The sequence below is a fragment of the Limanda limanda genome, chromosome 10 (assembly GCF_963576545.1).
Source record: "Limanda limanda chromosome 10, fLimLim1.1, whole genome shotgun sequence".
In the NCBI taxonomy this organism is placed as follows: Eukaryota; Metazoa; Chordata; class Actinopteri; order Pleuronectiformes; family Pleuronectidae; genus Limanda; species Limanda limanda.
Genome location: NC_083645.1, coordinates 5789703 through 5806122, shown reverse-complemented (window position 1 = coordinate 5806122; position 16420 = coordinate 5789703). Strand labels below are relative to the sequence as shown.

General features: G+C 43.1%; 15 non-coding genes across 15 annotated transcripts; all 15 read left to right on the top strand.

The window, feature by feature from the left end:
* The first annotated feature begins 452 nt into the window (after nucleotides 1-452).
* On the top strand, nucleotides 453-534 carry trnal-uag (transfer RNA leucine (anticodon UAG)). The gene has a single exon. It is a non-coding gene; the product is annotated as a tRNA-Leu (tRNA).
* A 1470-nt stretch (nucleotides 535-2004) lies between these two features.
* On the top strand, nucleotides 2005-2086 carry trnal-aag (transfer RNA leucine (anticodon AAG)). Its single transcript has one exon. It is a non-coding gene; the product is annotated as a tRNA-Leu (tRNA).
* A 1462-nt stretch (nucleotides 2087-3548) lies between these two features.
* Nucleotides 3549-3630, top strand: trnal-aag (transfer RNA leucine (anticodon AAG)). Its single transcript has one exon. It is a non-coding gene; the product is annotated as a tRNA-Leu (tRNA).
* Nucleotides 3631-4311: 681 nt separating this feature from the next.
* trnal-aag (transfer RNA leucine (anticodon AAG)) lies at nucleotides 4312-4393 on the top strand. Its single transcript has one exon. It is a non-coding gene; the product is annotated as a tRNA-Leu (tRNA).
* Nucleotides 4394-6609: 2216 nt separating this feature from the next.
* On the top strand, nucleotides 6610-6691 carry trnal-uag (transfer RNA leucine (anticodon UAG)). The gene has a single exon. It is a non-coding gene; the product is annotated as a tRNA-Leu (tRNA).
* A 694-nt stretch (nucleotides 6692-7385) lies between these two features.
* trnal-uag (transfer RNA leucine (anticodon UAG)) lies at nucleotides 7386-7467 on the top strand. The gene has a single exon. It is a non-coding gene; the product is annotated as a tRNA-Leu (tRNA).
* Nucleotides 7468-8847: 1380 nt separating this feature from the next.
* Nucleotides 8848-8929, top strand: trnal-uag (transfer RNA leucine (anticodon UAG)). Its single transcript has one exon. It is a non-coding gene; the product is annotated as a tRNA-Leu (tRNA).
* Nucleotides 8930-9623: 694 nt separating this feature from the next.
* Nucleotides 9624-9705, top strand: trnal-aag (transfer RNA leucine (anticodon AAG)). Its single transcript has one exon. It is a non-coding gene; the product is annotated as a tRNA-Leu (tRNA).
* Nucleotides 9706-11166: 1461 nt separating this feature from the next.
* trnal-uag (transfer RNA leucine (anticodon UAG)) lies at nucleotides 11167-11248 on the top strand. The gene has a single exon. It is a non-coding gene; the product is annotated as a tRNA-Leu (tRNA).
* A 694-nt stretch (nucleotides 11249-11942) lies between these two features.
* trnal-aag (transfer RNA leucine (anticodon AAG)) lies at nucleotides 11943-12024 on the top strand. The gene has a single exon. It is a non-coding gene; the product is annotated as a tRNA-Leu (tRNA).
* Nucleotides 12025-12718: 694 nt separating this feature from the next.
* On the top strand, nucleotides 12719-12800 carry trnal-aag (transfer RNA leucine (anticodon AAG)). Its single transcript has one exon. It is a non-coding gene; the product is annotated as a tRNA-Leu (tRNA).
* A 1456-nt stretch (nucleotides 12801-14256) lies between these two features.
* On the top strand, nucleotides 14257-14338 carry trnal-uag (transfer RNA leucine (anticodon UAG)). The gene has a single exon. It is a non-coding gene; the product is annotated as a tRNA-Leu (tRNA).
* A 683-nt stretch (nucleotides 14339-15021) lies between these two features.
* Nucleotides 15022-15103, top strand: trnal-aag (transfer RNA leucine (anticodon AAG)). The gene has a single exon. It is a non-coding gene; the product is annotated as a tRNA-Leu (tRNA).
* Nucleotides 15104-15400: 297 nt separating this feature from the next.
* trnam-cau (transfer RNA methionine (anticodon CAU)) lies at nucleotides 15401-15472 on the top strand. The gene has a single exon. It is a non-coding gene; the product is annotated as a tRNA-Met (tRNA).
* Nucleotides 15473-16162: 690 nt separating this feature from the next.
* On the top strand, nucleotides 16163-16234 carry trnam-cau (transfer RNA methionine (anticodon CAU)). Its single transcript has one exon. It is a non-coding gene; the product is annotated as a tRNA-Met (tRNA).
* The last annotated feature ends 186 nt before the right edge of the window (nucleotides 16235-16420 follow it).

Here is a 16420-nt window from a genome sequence, read left to right as displayed (position 1 = left end):
AACTGATAAGCAAACCCAAGAAACCATAGACTCTGTTCATCTGAAACTGGTTCAATGTATAAGAGCAGAGTGGCGCAGCGGAAGCGTGCTGGGCCCAGAGGTCGATGGATCGAAACCATCCTCTGCTAAAGGAATCCTTTATCCACTCCCATGTTATCTGTTATGTTTCCCTTTCCTTCTGAACATGAACTCACCTCCTGCTGAAAGTGACTTGCTTTGGCTTTTGAAATTGAAAATTTGACAGAATAGACCCAACAGTTGAAGCCCTTAACTTGGCTGATAGTGTTGTGGTCTTTTGATCTTGAGTAATTGCTTTATACCCCCACTGGCTATGTGTTTGAAGTTTTGAATGTTCTTTCGTATGTGTCTTCGATTCGATTGTCCAATTGTCTTTAAAGTGGAACATACATCTGAACGCCTCCGGTTCGTTTTGGTAAAAACTAGTTCCTAACGGTAGTGTGGCGGAGTGGTCAAAGGCGCTGGATTTAGGCTCCAGTCTCTTAGGAGGCGTGGGTTCAAATCCCACCACTGCCAAAAGACTGTCAGTTGAATGTATTGGCTACTTGCAGCTGATCTACTATAAGAAGATATCTTGTTGTTCAAAACTATAACAAGAAGCTAAGCTCTGTAGCATAAGGAATTTCCAATGATTCGTGCAGGAGGTAGTTTCTCTCCAGTCTCGTTTTCAAACAAGGTAACACTGTGCACCTTCCCATTGAGGAACATTGCTTCACCTTTGCCAATATTTTCCTCCAAGTCCAGTTAATTTAACTGATAAGCAAAGCCAAGAAACCATAGACTGTCTTCATCTGAAACTGGTTTAGTGTATAAGAGCAGAGTGGCGCACCGGAAGCGTGCTGGGCCCATAACCCAGAGGTCGATGGATCGAAACCATCCTCTGCTAAAACAATCCTTTATCCACTCCCATGTTATCTGTTATGTTTCCCTTTCCTTCTGAACATGAACTCACCTCCTGCTGAAAGTGACTTGCTTTGGCTTTTGAAATTGAAAATTTGACAGAATAGAACCAACAGTTGAAGCCGTTAACTTGGCTAATAGTTTTGTGGTCTTTTGATCTTGAGTAATTGCTTTATACCCCCACTGGCTATGTGTTTGAAGTTTTGAATGTTCTTCCGTATGTGTCTTCGATTCGATTGTCCAATTGTCTTCAAAGTGGAACATACATCTGAACGCCTCCGGTTCGTTTTGGTAAAAACTAGTTCCTAACGATAGTGTGGCCGAGTGGTCAAAGGCGCTGGATTAAGTCTCCAGTCTCTTAGGAGGCGTGGGTTCGAATCCCACCACTGCCAAAAGACTGTCAGTTGAATATATTGGGTACTTGCAGCTGATCTACTATTAGAAGATCTCTTGTTATTCAAAACTGCAACAGCCAGCTAAGCTATGTAGCATAAGGAATGTCCAATGAAGCGTGCAGGAGGTAGTTTCTCTCCAGTCTCGTTTTCAAACAAGGTAACACTGTGCACCTTCCCATTGAGGCACATTGCTTCACATTTGCCAATCTTTTCCTCCAAGTCCAGTTGATTTAACTGATAAGCAAACCCAAGAAACCATAGACTGTGTTCATCTGAAACTGGTTCAGTGTATAAGAGCAGAGTGGCGCAGCGGAAGCGTGCTGGGCCCATAACCCAGAGGTCGATGGATCGAAACCATCCTCTGCTAAAACAATCCTTTATCCACTCCCATGTTATCTGTTATGTTTCCCTTTCCTTCTGAACATGAACTCACCTCCTGCTGAAAGTGACTTGCCTTGGCTTTTGAAATTGAAAATTTGACAGAATAGACCCAACAGTTGAAGCCCTTAACTTGGCTGATAGTTTAGTGGTCTTTTGATCTTGAGTAATTGCTTTATACCCCCACTGGCTATGTGTTTGAAGTTTTGAATGTTCTTTCGTATGTGTCTTCGATTCGATTGTCCAATTGTCTTCAAAGTGGAACATACATCTGAACGCCTGCGGTTCGTTTTGGTAAAAACTAGTTCCTAACGGTAGTGTGGCCGAGTGGTTAAAGGTGCTGGATTAAGGCTCCAGTCTCTTAGGAGGGGTGGGTTCAAATCCCACCACTGCCAAAAGACTGTCAGTTGAATGTATTGGCTACTTGCAGCTGATCTACTATAAGAAAATATTTTGTTGTTCAAAACTATAACAAGAAGCTAAGCTCTGTAGCATAAGGAATTTCCAATGATTCGTGCAGGAGGTAGTTTCTCTCCAGTCTCGTTTTCGCACAAGATAACACTGTGCACCTTCCGATTGAGGAACATTGCTTCACATTTGCCAATATTTTCCTCCATGTCCAGTTAATGTAACTGATAACCAAACCCAAGAAACCATAGACTGTCTTCATCTGAAACTGGTTCAGTGTATAAGAGCAGAGTGGCGCAGCGGAAGCGTGCTGGGCCCATAACCCAGAGGTCGATGGATCGAAACCATCCTCTGCTAAAGGAATCCTTTATCCACTCCCATGTTATCTGTTATGTTTCCCTTTCCTTCTGAATATGAACTCACCACCTGCTGAAAGTGACTTGCTTTGGCTTTTGAAATTGAAAATTTGACAGAATAGACCCAACAGTTGAAGCCCTTAACTTGGCTGATAGTTTTGTGGTCTTTTGATCTTGTGTAATTGCTTTATACCCCCACTGGCTATGTGTTTGAAGTTTTGAATGTTCTTTCGTATGTGTCTTCGATTCGATTGTCCAATTGTCTTCAAAGTGGAACATACATCTGAACGCCTCCGGTTCGTTTTGGTAAAATCTAGTTCCTAACAGTAGTGTGGCCGAGTGGTCAAAGGCGCTGGATTTAGGCTCCAGTCTCTCAGGAGGCGTGGGTTCAAATCCTGCCAATAGACTGTCAGTTGAATATATTGGGTACTTGCAGCTGATCTACTATTAGAAGATCTCTTTTTGTTCAAAACTGCAACAGCCAGCTAAGCTATGTAGCATAAGGAATGTCCAATGAAGCGTGCAGGAGGTAGTTTCTCTCCAGTCTCGTTTTCAAACAAGGTAACACTGTGCACCTTCCCATTGAGGAACATTGCTTCACATTTGCCAATATTTTCCTCCAAGTCCAGTTGATTTAACTGATAAGCAAACCCAAGAAACCATAGACTGTGTTCATCTGAAACTGGTTCAGTGTATAAGAGCAGAGTGGCGCAGCGGAAGCGTGCTGGGCCCATAACCCAGAGGTCGATGGATCGAAACCATCCTCTGCTAAAGGAATCCTTTATCCACTCCCATGTTATCTGTTATGTTTCCCTTTCCTTCTGAACATGAACTCACCACCTGCTGAAAGTGACTTGCTTTGGCTTTTGATGTTGAAAATGTGACAGAATAGACCCAAGAGTTGAAGCCCTTAACTTGGCTGATAGTTTTGTGGTCTTTGGACCTTGAGTTATTGCTTTATACCCCCACAGGGTATGTGTTTGAAGTTTTGAATGTTCTTCCGTATGTGTTTTCGATTTGATTGTCCAATTGTCATCAAAGTGGAATTTACATCTGAACGCCTCCGGTTCGTTTTGGTAAAGTAGTTCATAACGGTAGTGTGGCCGAGTGGTCAAAGGCGCTGGATTAAGGCTCCAGTCTCTTAGGAGGCGTGGGTTCAAATCCCACCACTGTCAGTTGAATGTATTGGCTACTTGCAGCTGATCTACTATAATAAGATCTCTTGTTATTCAAAACTGCAACAGCCAGCTAAGCTATGTAGCATAAGGAATGTCCAATGAAGCGTGCAGGAGGTAGTTTCTCTCCAGTCTCGTTTTCAAACAAGGTAACACTGTGCACCTTCCCATTGAGGAACATTGCTTCACATTTGCCAATATTTTCCTCCAAGTCCAGTTGATTTAACTGATAAGCAAACCCAAGAAACCATAGACTGTGTTCATCTGAAACTGGTTCAGTGTATAAGAGCAGAGTGGCGCAGCGGAAGCGTGCTGGGCCCATAACCCAGAGGTCGATGGATCGAAACCATCCTCTGCTAAAGGAATCCTTTATCCACTCCCATGTTATCTGTTATGTTTCCCTTTCCTTCTGAACATGAACTCACCACCTGCTGAAAGTGACTTGCTTTGGCTTTTGATGTTGAAAATGTGACAGAATAGACCCAAGAGTTGAAGCCCTTAACTTGGCTGATAGTTTTGTGGTCTTTGGACCTTGAGTTATTGCTTTATACCCCCACAGGGTATGTGTTTGAAGTTTTGAATGTTCTTCCGTATGTGTCTTCGATTTGATTGTCCAATTGTCATCAAAGTGGAATTTACATCTGAACGCCTCCGGTTCGTTTTGGTAAAGTAGTTCATAACGGTAGTGTGGCCGAGTGGTCAAAGGCGCTGGATTAAGGCTCCAGTCTCTTAGGAGGCGTGGGTTCAAATCCCACCACTGTCAGTTGAATGTATTGGCTACTTGCAGCTGATCTACTATAATAAGATCTCTTGTTATTCAAAACTGCAACAGCCAGCTAAGCTATGTAGCATAAGGAATGTCCAATGAAGCGTGGAGGAGGTAGTTTCTCTCCAGTCTCGTTTTCAAACAAGTTAACACTGTGCACCTTCCGATTGAGGAACATTGCTTCACATTTGCCAATATTTTCTTCCATGTCCAGTTAACGTTACTGATAACCAAACCCAAGAAACCATAGACTGTCTTCATCTGAAACTGGTTCAGTGTATAAGAGCAGAGTGGCGCAGCGGAAGCGTGCTGGGCCCATAACCCAGAGGTCGATGGATCGAAACCATCCTCTGCTAAAGGAATCCTTTATCCACTCCCATGTTATCTGTTATGTTTCCCTTTCCTTCTGAACATGAACTCACCACCTGCTGAAAGTGACTTGCTTTGGCTTTTGAAGGTGAAAATGTGACAGAATAGACCCAAGAGTTGAAGCCCTTAACTTGGCTGATAGTTTAGTGGTCTTTTGATCTTGAGTAATTGCTTTATACCCCCACTGGCTATGTGTTTGAAGTTTTGAATGTTCTTCCGTATGTGTCTTCGATTCGATTGTCCAATTGTCTTCAAAGTGGAACATACATCTGAACGCCTCCGGTTCGTTTTGGTAAAATCTACTTCCTAACGGTAGTGTGGCGGAGTGGTCAAAGGCGCTGGATTTAGGCTCCAGTCTCTCAGGAGGCATGGGTTCAAATCCTGCCAATAGACTGTCAGTTGAATATATTGGGTACTTGCAGCTGATCTACTATTAGAAGATCTCTTTTTGTTCAAAACTGCAACAGCCAGCTAAGCTATGTAGCATAAGGAATGTCCAATGAAGCGTGCAGGAGGTAGTTTCTCTCCAGTCTCGTTTTCAAACAAGGTAACACTGTGCACCTTCCCATTGAGGAACATTGCTTCACATTTGCCAATATTTTCCTCCAAGTCCAGTTGATTTAACTGATAAGCAAACCCAAGAAACCATAGACTGTGTTCATCTGAAACTGGTTCAGTGTATAAGAGCAGAGTGGCGCAGCGGAAGCGTGCTGGGCCCATAACCCAGAGGTTGATGGATCGAAACCATCCTCTGCTAAAGGAATCCTTTATCCACTCCCATGTTATCTGTTATGTTTCACTTTCCCTCTGAACATGAACTCACCACCTGCTGAAAGTGACTTGCTTTGGCTTTTGATGTTGAAAATGTGACAGAATAGACCCAAGAGTTGAAGCCCTTAACTTGGCTGATAGTTTTGTGGTCTTTGGACCTTGAGTTATTGCTTTATACCCCCACAGGGTATGTGTTTGAAGTTTTGAATGTTCTTCCGTATGTGTCTTCGATTTGATTGTCCAATTGTCATCAAAGTGGAATTTACATCTGAACGCCTCCGGTTCGTTTTGGTAAAGTAGTTCATAACGGTAGTGTGGCCGAGTGGTCAAAGTAGCTGGATTAAGGCTCCAGTCTCTTAGGAGGCGTTGGTTCAAATCCCACCACTGTCAGTTGAATGTATTGGCTACTTGCAGCTGATCTACTATAATAAGATCTCTTGTTATTCAAAACTGCAACAGCCAGCTAAGCTATGTAGCATAAGGAATGTCCAATGAAGCGTGGAGGAGGTAGTTTCTCTCCAGTCTCGTTTTCAAACAAGTTAACACTGTGCACCTTCCGATTGAGGAACATTGCTTCACATTTGCCAATATTTTCTTCCATGTCCAGTTAACGTTACTGATAACCAAACCCAAGAAACCATAGACTGTCTTCATCTGAAACTGGTTCAGTGTATAAGAGCAGAGTGGCGCAGCGGAAGCGTGCTGGGCCCATAACCCAGAGGTCGATGGATCGAAACCATCCTCTGCTAAAGGAATCCTTTATCCACTCCCATGTTATCTGTTATGTTTCCCTTTCCTTCTGAACATGAACTCACCACCTGCTGAAAGTGACTTGCTTTGGCTTTTGAAGTTGAAAATGTGACAGAATAGACCCAAGAGTTGAAGCCCTTAACTTGGCTGATAGTTTAGTGGTCTTTTGATCTTGAGTAATTGCTTTATACCCCCACTGGCTATGTGTTTGAAGTTTTGAATGTTCTTCCGTATGTGTCTTCGATTCGATTGTCCAATTGTCTTCAAAGTGGAACATACATCTGAACGCCTCCGGTTCGTTTTGGTAAAATCTAGTTCCTAACGGTAGTGTGGCGGAGTGGTCAAAGGCGCTGGATTTAGGCTCCAGTCTCTCAGGAGGCGTGGGTTCAAATCCCACCACTGCCAATAGACTGTCAGTTGAATATATTGGGAACTTGCAGCTGATCTACTATTAGAAGATCTCTTTTTGTTCAAAACTGCAACAGCCAGCTAAGCTATGTAGCATAAGGAATGTCCAATGATTCGTGCAGGAGGTAGTTTCTCTCCAGTCTCGTTTTCAAACAAGGTAACACTGTGCACCTTCCGATTGAGGAACATTGCTTCACATTTGCCAATATTTTCCTCCATGTCCAGTTAATGTAACTGATAACCAAACCCAAGAAAACATAGACTGTCTTCATCTGAAACTGGTTCAGTGTATAAGAGCAGAGTGGCGCAGCGGAAGCGTGCTGGGCCCATAACCCAGAGGTCGATGGATCGAAACCATCCTCTGCTAAAGGAATCCTTTATCCACTCCCATGTTATCTGTTATGTTTCCCTTTCCTTCTGAACATGAACTCACCTACTGCTGAAAGTGACTTGCTTTGGCTTTTGAAATTGAAAATTTGACAGAATAGACCCAACAGTTGAAGCCCTTAACTTGGCTGATAGTGTTGTGGTCTTTTGATCTTGAGTAATTGCTTTATACCCCCACTGGCTATGTGTTTGAAGTTTTGAATGTTCTTTCGTATGTGTCTTCGATTCGATTGTCCAATTGTCTTCAAAGTGGAACATACATCTGAACGCCTCCGGTTTGTTTTGGTAAAAACTAGTTCCTAACGGTAGTGTGGCGGAGTGGTCAAAGGCGCTGGATTTAGGCTCCAGTCTCTCAGGAGGTGTGGGTTCAAATCCCACCACTGCCAATAGACTGTCAGTTGAATATATTGGGAACGTGCAGGAGGTAGTTTCTCTCCAGTCTCGTTTTCAAACAAGGTAACACTGTGCACCTTCCCATTGAGGCACATTGCTTCACATTTGCCAATCCTTTCCTCCAAGTCCAGTTGATTTAACTGATAAGCAAACCCAAGAAACCATAGACTGTGCTCATCTGAAAGTGGTTCAGTGTATAAGAGCAGAGTGGCGCAGCGGAAGCGTGCTGGGCCCATAACCCAGAGGTCGATGGATCGAAACCATCCTCTCCTAAAACAATCCTTTATCCACTCCCATGTTATCTGTTATGTTTCCCTTTCCTTCTGAACATGAACTCACCTCCTGCTGAAAGTGACTTCCTTTGGCTTTTGAAATTGAAAATTTGACAGAATAGACCCAACAGTTGAAGCCCTTAACTTGGCTGATAGTTTAGTGGTCTTTTGATCTTGAGTAATTGCTTTATACCCCCACTGGCTATGTGTTTGAAGTTTTGAATGTTCTTTCGTATGTGTCTTCGATTCGATTGTCCAATTGTCTTCAAAGTGGAACATACATCTGAACGCCTCTGGTTCGTTTTGGTAAAAACTAGTTCCTAACGGTAGTGTGGCCGTGTCGTCAAAGGTGCTGGATTAAGGCTCCAGTCTCTTAGGAGGCGTGGGTTCAAATCCCACCACTGCCAAAAGACTGTCAGTTGAGAGTATTGGCTACTTGCAGCTGATCTACTATAAGAAGATATTTTGTTGTTCAAAACTATAACAAGAAGCTAAGCTCTGTAGCATAAGGAATTTCCAATGATTCGTGCAGGAGGTAGTTTCTCTCCAGTCTCGTTTTCAAACAAGGTAACACTGTGCACCTTCCGATTGAGGAACATTGCTTCACATTTGCCAATATTTTCCTCCATGTCCAGCTAATGTAACTGATAACCAAACCCAAGAAACCATAGACTGTGTTCATCTGAAACTGGTTCAGTGTATAAGAGCAGAGTGGCGCAGCGGAAGCGTGCTGGGCCCATAACCCAGAGGTCGATGGATCGAAACCATCCTCTGCTAAAACAATCCTTTTTCCACTCCCATGTTATCTGTTATGTTTCCCTTTCCTTCTGAACATGAACTCACCTCCTGCTGAAAGTGACTTGCTTTGGCTTTTGAAATTGAAAATTTGACAGAATAGACCCAACAGTTGAAGCCGTTAACTTGGCTGATAGTTTAGTGGTCTTTTGAACTTGAGTAATTGCTTTATACCCCCACTGGCTATGTGTTTGAAGTTTTGAATGTTCTTCCGTATGTGTCTTCGATTTGATTGTCCAATTGTCATCATAGTGGAATATACATCTGAACGCCTCCGGTTCGTTTTGGTAAAAACTAGTTCCTAACGGTAGTGTGGCCGAGTGGTCAAAGGCGCTGGATTTAGGCTCCAGTCTCTCAGGAGGCGTGGGTTCAAATCCCACCACTGCCAATAGACTGTCAGTTGAATATATTGGGAACTTGCAGCTGATCTACTATTAGAAGATCTCTTTTTGTTCAAAACTGCAACAGCCAGCTAAGCTATGTAGCATAAGGAATGTCCAATGAAGCGTGCAGGAGGTAGTTTCTCTCCAGTCTCGTTTTCAAACAAGGTAACACTGTGCACCTTCCCATTGAGGAACATTGCTTCACATTTACCAATATTTTCCTCCAAGTCCAGTTAATTTAACTGATAAGCAAAGCCAAGAAACCATAGACTGTCTTCATCTGAAACTGGTTTAGTGTATAAGAGCATATTGGCGCACCGGAAGCGTGCTGGGCCCATAACCCAGAGGTCGATGGATCGAAACCATCCTCTGCTAAAGGAATCCTTTATCCACTCCCATGTTATCTGTTATGTTTCCCTTTCCTTCTGAACATGAACTCACCACCTGCTGAAAGTGACTTGCTTTGGCTTTTGAAGTTGAAAATGTGACAGAATAGACCCAAGAGTTGAAGCCCTTAACTTGGCTGATAGTTTTGTGGTCTTTTGACCTTGAGTAATTCCTTTATACCCCCACTGGCTATGTGTTTGAAGTTTTGAATGTTCTTTCGTATGTGTCTTCGATTCGATTGTCTAATTGTCTTCAAAGTGGAACATACATCTGAACGCCTCCGGTTCGTTTTGGTAAAAACTAGTTCCTAACGGTAGTGTGGCCGAGTGGTCAAAGGCGCTGGATTAAGGCTCCAGTCTCTCAGGAGGCGTGGGTTCAAATCCCACCACTGCCAATAGACTGTCAGTTGAATATATTGGGTACTTGCAGCTGATCTACTATTAGAAGATCTCATTTTGTTCAAAACTGCAACAGCCAGCTAAGCTATGTAGCATAAGGAATGTCCAATGAAGCGTGCAGGAGGTAGTTTCTCTCCAGTCTCGTTTTCAAACAAGGTAACACTGTGCACCTTCCCATTGAGGAACATTGCTTCACATTTGCCAATATTTTCCTCCAAGTCCAGTTGATTTAACTGATAAGCAAACCCAAGAAACCATAGACTCTGTTCATCTGAAACTGGTTCAGTGTATAAGAGCAGAGTGGCGCAGCGGAAGCGTGCTGGGCCCATAACCCAGAGGTCGATGGATCGAAACCATCCTCTGCTAAAGGAATCCTTTATCCACTCCCATGTTATCTGTTATGTTTCCCTTTCCTTCTGAACATGAACTCACCACCTGCTGAAAGTGACTTGCTTTGGCTTTTGATGTTGAAAATGTGACAGAATAGACCCAAGAGTTGAAGCCCTTAACTTGGCTGATAGTTTTGTGGTCTTTGGACCTTGAGTTATTGCTTTATACCCCCACAGGGTATGTGTTTGAAGTTTTGAATGTTCTTCCGTATGTGTCTTCGATTTGATTGTCCAATTGCCATCAAAGTGGAATATACATCTGAACGCCTCCGGTTCGTTTTGTTAAAATAGTTCATAATGGTAGTGTGGCCGAGAGGTCGAAGGAGCTGGATTAAGGCTCCAGTCTCTCAGGAGGCGTGGGTTCAAATCCCACCACTGCCAATAGACTGTCAGTTGAATATATTGGGAACTTGCAGCTGATCTACTATTAGAAGATCTCTTTTTGTTCAAAACTGCAACAGCCAGCTAAGCTATGTCACATAAGGAATGTCCAATGAAGCGTGCAGGAGGTAGTTTCTCTCCAGTCTCGTTTTCAAACAAGGTAACACTGTGCACCTTCCCATTGAGGAACATTGCTTCACATTTGCCAATATTTTCCTCCAAGTCCAGTTGATTTAACTGATAAGCAAACCCAAGAAACCATAGACTCTGTTCATCTGAAACTGGTTCAATGTATAAGAGCAGAGTGGCGCAGCGGAAGCGTGCTGGGCCCAGAGGTCGATGGATCGAAACCATCCTCTGCTAAAGGAATCCTTTATCCACTCCCATGTTATCTGTTATGTTTCCCTTTCCTTCTGAACATGAACTCACCTCCTGCTGAAAGTGACTTGCTTTGGCTTTTGAAATTGAAAATTTGACAGAATAGACCCAACAGTTGAAGCCCTTAACTTGGCTGATAGTGTTGTGGTCTTTTGATCTTGAGTAATTGCTTTATACCCCCACTGGCTATGTGTTTGAAGTTTTGAATGTTCTTTCGTATGTGTCTTCGATTCGATTGTCCAATTGTCTTTAAAGTGGAACATACATCTGAACGCCTCCGGTTCGTTTTGGTAAAAACTAGTTCCTAACGGTAGTGTGGCGGAGTGGTCAAAGGCGCTGGATTTAGGCTCCAGTCTCTTAGGAGGCGTGGGTTCAAATCCCACCACTGCCAAAAGACTGTCAGTTGAATGTATTGGCTACTTGCAGCTGATCTACTATAAGAAGATATCTTGTTGTTCAAAACTATAACAAGAAGCTAAGCTCTGTAGCATAAGGAATTTCCAATGATTCGTGCAGGAGGTAGTTTCTCTCCAGTCTCGTTTTCAAACAAGGTAACACTGTGCACCTTCCCATTGAGGAACATTGCTTCACCTTTGCCAATATTTTCCTCCAAGTCCAGTTAATTTAACTGATAAGCAAAGCCAAGAAACCATAGACTGTCTTCATCTGAAACTGGTTTAGTGTATAAGAGCAGAGTGGCGCACCGGAAGCGTGCTGGGCCCATAACCCAGAGGTCGATGGATCGAAACCATCCTCTGCTAAAACAATCCTTTATCCACTCCCATGTTATCTGTTATGTTTCCCTTTCCTTCTGAACATGAACTCACCTCCTGCTGAAAGTGACTTGCTTTGGCTTTTGAAATTGAAAATTTGACAGAATAGAACCAACAGTTGAAGCCGTTAACTTGGCTAATAGTTTTGTGGTCTTTTGATCTTGAGTAATTGCTTTATACCCCCACTGGCTATGTGTTTGAAGTTTTGAATGTTCTTCCGTATGTGTCTTCGATTCGATTGTCCAATTGTCTTCAAAGTGGAACATACATCTGAACGCCTCCGGTTCGTTTTGGTAAAAACTAGTTCCTAACGATAGTGTGGCCGAGTGGTCAAAGGCGCTGGATTAAGGCTCCAGTCTCTTAGGAGGCGTGGGTTCAAATCCCACCACTGCCAAAAGACTGTCAGTTGAATATATTGGGTACTTGCAGCTGATCTACTATTAGAAGATCTCTTGTTATTCAAAACTGCAACAGCCAGCTAAGCTATGTAGCATAAGGAATGTCCAATGAAGCGTGCAGGAGGTAGTTTCTCTCCAGTCTCGTTTTCAAACAAGGTAACACTGTGCACCTTCCCATTGAGGCACATTGCTTCACATTTGCCAATCTTTTCCTCCAAGTCCAGTTGATTTAACTGATAAGCAAACCCAAGAAACCATAGACTGTGTTCATCTGAAACTGGTTCAGTGTATAAGAGCAGAGTGGCGCAGCGGAAGCGTGCTGGGCCCATAACCCAGAGGTCGATGGATCGAAACCATCCTCTGCTAAAACAATCCTTTATCCACTCCCATGTTATCTGTTATGTTTCCCTTTCCTTCTGAACATGAACTCACCTCCTGCTGAAAGTGACTTGCCTTGGCTTTTGAAATTGAAAATTTGACAGAATAGACCCAACAGTTGAAGCCCTTAACTTGGCTGATAGTTTAGTGGTCTTTTGATCTTGAGTAATTGCTTTATACCCCCACTGGCTATGTGTTTGAAGTTTTGAATGTTCTTTCGTATGTGTCTTCGATTCGATTGTCCAATTGTCTTCAAAGTGGAACATACATCTGAACGCCTGCGGTTCGTTTTGGTAAAAACTAGTTCCTAACGGTAGTGTGGCCGAGTGGTTAAAGGTGCTGGATTAAGGCTCCAGTCTCTTAGGAGGGGTGGGTTCAAATCCCACCACTGCCAAAAGACTGTCAGTTGAATGTATTGGCTACTTGCAGCTGATCTACTATAAGAAAATATTTTGTTGTTCAAAACTATAACAAGAAGCTAAGCTCTGTAGCATAAGGAATTTCCAATGATTCGTGCAGGAGGTAGTTTCTCTCCAGTCTCGTTTTCGCACAAGATAACACTGTGCACCTTCCGATTGAGGAACATTGCTTCACATTTGCCAATATTTTCCTCCATGTCCAGTTAATGTAACTGATAACCAAACCCAAGAAACCATAGACTGTCTTCATCTGAAACTGGTTCAGTGTATAAGAGCAGAGTGGCGCAGCGGAAGCGTGCTGGGCCCATAACCCAGAGGTCGATGGATCGAAACCATCCTCTGCTAAAGGAATCCTTATCCACTCCCATGTTATCTGTTATGTTTCCCTTTCCTTCTGAACATGAACTCACCTACTGCTGAAAGTGACTTGCTTTGGCTTTTGAAATTGAAAATTTGACAGAATAGACCCAACAGTTGAAGCCCTTAACTTGGCTGATAGTTTTGTGGTCTTTTGATCTTGAGTAATTGCTTTATACCCCCACTGGCTATGTGTTTGAAGTTTTGAATGTTCTTCCGTATGTGTCTTCGATTTGATTGTCCAATTGTCATCAAAGTGGAATTTACATCTGAACGCCTCCGGTTCGTTTTGGTAAAGTAGTTCATAACGGTAGTGTGGCCGAGTGGTCAAAGTAGCTGGATTAAGGCTCCAGTCTCTTAGGAGGCGTGGGTTCAAATCCCACCACTGTCAGTTGAATGTATTGGCTACTTGCAGCTGATCTACTATAATAAGATCTCTTGTTATTCAAAACTGCAACAGCCAGCTAAGCTATGTAGCATAAGGAATGTCCAATGAAGCGTGGAGGAGGTAGTTTCTCTCCAGTCTCGTTTTCAAACAAGTTAACACTGTGCACCTTCCGATTGAGGAACATTGCTTCACATTTGCCAATATTTTCTTCCATGTCCAGTTAACGTTACTGATAACCAAACCCAAGAAACCATAGACTGTCTTCATCTGAAACTGGTTCAGTGTATAAGAGCAGAGTGGCGCAGCGGAAGCGTGCTGGGCCCATAACCCAGAGGTCGATGGATCGAAACCATCCTCTGCTAAAGGAATCCTTTATCCACTCCCATGTTATCTGTTATGTTTCCCTTTCCTTCTGAACATGAACTCACCACCTGCTGAAAGTGACTTGCTTTGGCTTTTGAAGTTGAAAATGTGACAGAATAGACCCAAGAGTTGAAGCCCTTAACTTGGCTGATAGTTTAGTGGTCTTTTGATCTTGAGTAATTGCTTTATACCCCCACTGGCTATGTGTTTGAAGTTTTGAATGTTCTTCCGTATGTGTCTTCGATTTGATTGTCCAATTATCATCAGAGTGGAATATACATCTGAACGCCTCCGGTTCGTTTTGGTAAAAACTAGTTCCTAACGGTAGTGTGGCCGAGTGGTCAAAGGCGCTGGATTTAGGCTCCAGTCTCTCAGGAGGCGTGTGTTCAAATCCCACCACTGTCAGTTGAATATATTGGGTACTTGCAGCTGATCTACTATTAGAAGATCTCTTTTTGTTCAAAACTGCAACAGCCAGCTAAGCTATGTAGCATAAGGAATGTCCAATGAAGCGTGCAGGAGGTAGTTTCTCTCCAGTCTCGTTTTCAAACAAGGTAACACTGTGCACCTTCCCATTGAGGAACATTGCTTCACATTTGCCAATATTTTCCTCCAAGTCCAGTTAATTTAACTGATAAGCAAAGCCAAGAAACCATAGACTGTCTTCATCTGAAACTGGTTTAGTGTATAAGAGCAGAGTGGCGCACCGGAAGCGTGCTGGGCCCATAACCCAGAGGTCGATGGATCGAAACCATCCTCTGCTAAAAGAATCCTTTATCCACTCCCATGTTATCTGTTATGTTTCCCTTTCCTTCTGAACATGAACTCACCACCTGCTGAAAGTGACTTGCTTTGGCTTTTGAAGTTGAAAATGTGACAGAATAGACCCAAGAGTTGAAGCCCTTAACTTGGCTGATAGTTTTGTGGTCTTTTGACCTTGAGTAATTGCTTTATACCCCCACAGGGTATGTGTTTGAAGTTTTGAATGTTCTTCCGTATGTGTCTTCGATTTGATTGTCCAATTGTCATCAAAGTGGAATATACATCTGAACGCCTCCGGTTCGTTTTGGTAAAAACTAGTTCCTAACGGTAGTGTGGCCGAGTGGTCAAAGGCGCTGGATTAAGGCTCCAGTCTCTTAGGAGGCGTGGGTTCAAATCCCTCCACTGCCAAAAGACTACAGTTGAATGTATTGGCTACTTGCAGCTGATCTACTATAAGAAGAAATCTTGTTGTTCAAAACTATAACAAGAAGCTAAGCTCTGTAGCATAAGGAATTTCCAATGATTCGTGCAGGAGGTAGTTTCTCTCCAGTCTCGTTTTCGCACAAGATAACACTGTGCACCTTCCGATTGAGGAACATTGCTTCACATTTGCCAATATTTTCCTCCATGTCCAGTTAATGTAACTGATAACCAAACCCAAGAAACCATAGACTGTCTTCATCTGAAACTGGTTCAGTGTATAAGAGCAGAGTGGCGCAGCGGAAGCGTGCTGGGCCCATAACCCAGAGGTCGATGGATCGAAACCATCCTCTGCTAAAGGAATCCTTATCCACTCCCATGTTATCTGTTATGTTTCCCTTTCCTTCTGAACATGAACTCACCTACTGCTGAAAGTGACTTGCTTTGGCTTTTGAAATTGAAAATTTGACAGAATAGACCCAACAGTTGAAGCCCTTAACTTGGCTGATAGTTTTGTGGTCTTTTGATCTTGAGTAATTGCTTTATACCCCCACTGGCTATGTGTTTGAAGTTTTGAATGTTCTTCCGTATGTGTCTTCGATTTGATTGTCCAATTGTCATCAAAGTGGAATTTACATCTGAACGCCTCCGGTTCGTTTTGGTAAAGTAGTTCATAACGGTAGTGTGGCCGAGTGGTCAAAGTAGCTGGATTAAGGCTCCAGTCTCTTAGGAGGCGTGGGTTCATATCCCACCACTGTCAGTTGAATGTATTGGCTACTTGCAGCTGATCTACTATAATAAGATCTCTTGTTATTCAAAACTGCAACAGCCAGCTAAGCTATGTAGCATAAGGAATGTCCAATGAAGCGTGGAGGAGGTAGTTTCTCTCCAGTCTCGTTTTCAAACAAGTTAACACTGTGCACCTTCCGATTGAGGAACATTGCTTCACATTTGCCAATATTTTCTTCCATGTCCAGTTAACGTTACTGATAACCAAACCCAAGAAACCATAGACTGTCTTCATCTGAAACTGGTTCAGTGTATAAGAGCAGAGTGGCGCAGCGGAAGCGTGCTGGGCCCATAACCCAGAGGTCGATGGATCGAAACCATCCTCTGCTAAAGGAATCCTTTATCCACTCCCATGTTATCTGTTATGTTTCCCTTTCCTTCTGAACATGAACTCACCACCTGCTGAAAGTTACTTGCTTTGGCTTTTGAAGTTGAAAATGTGACAGAATAGACCCAAGAGTTGAAGCCCTTAACTTGGCTGATAGTTTAGTGGTCTTTTGATCTTGAGTAATTGCT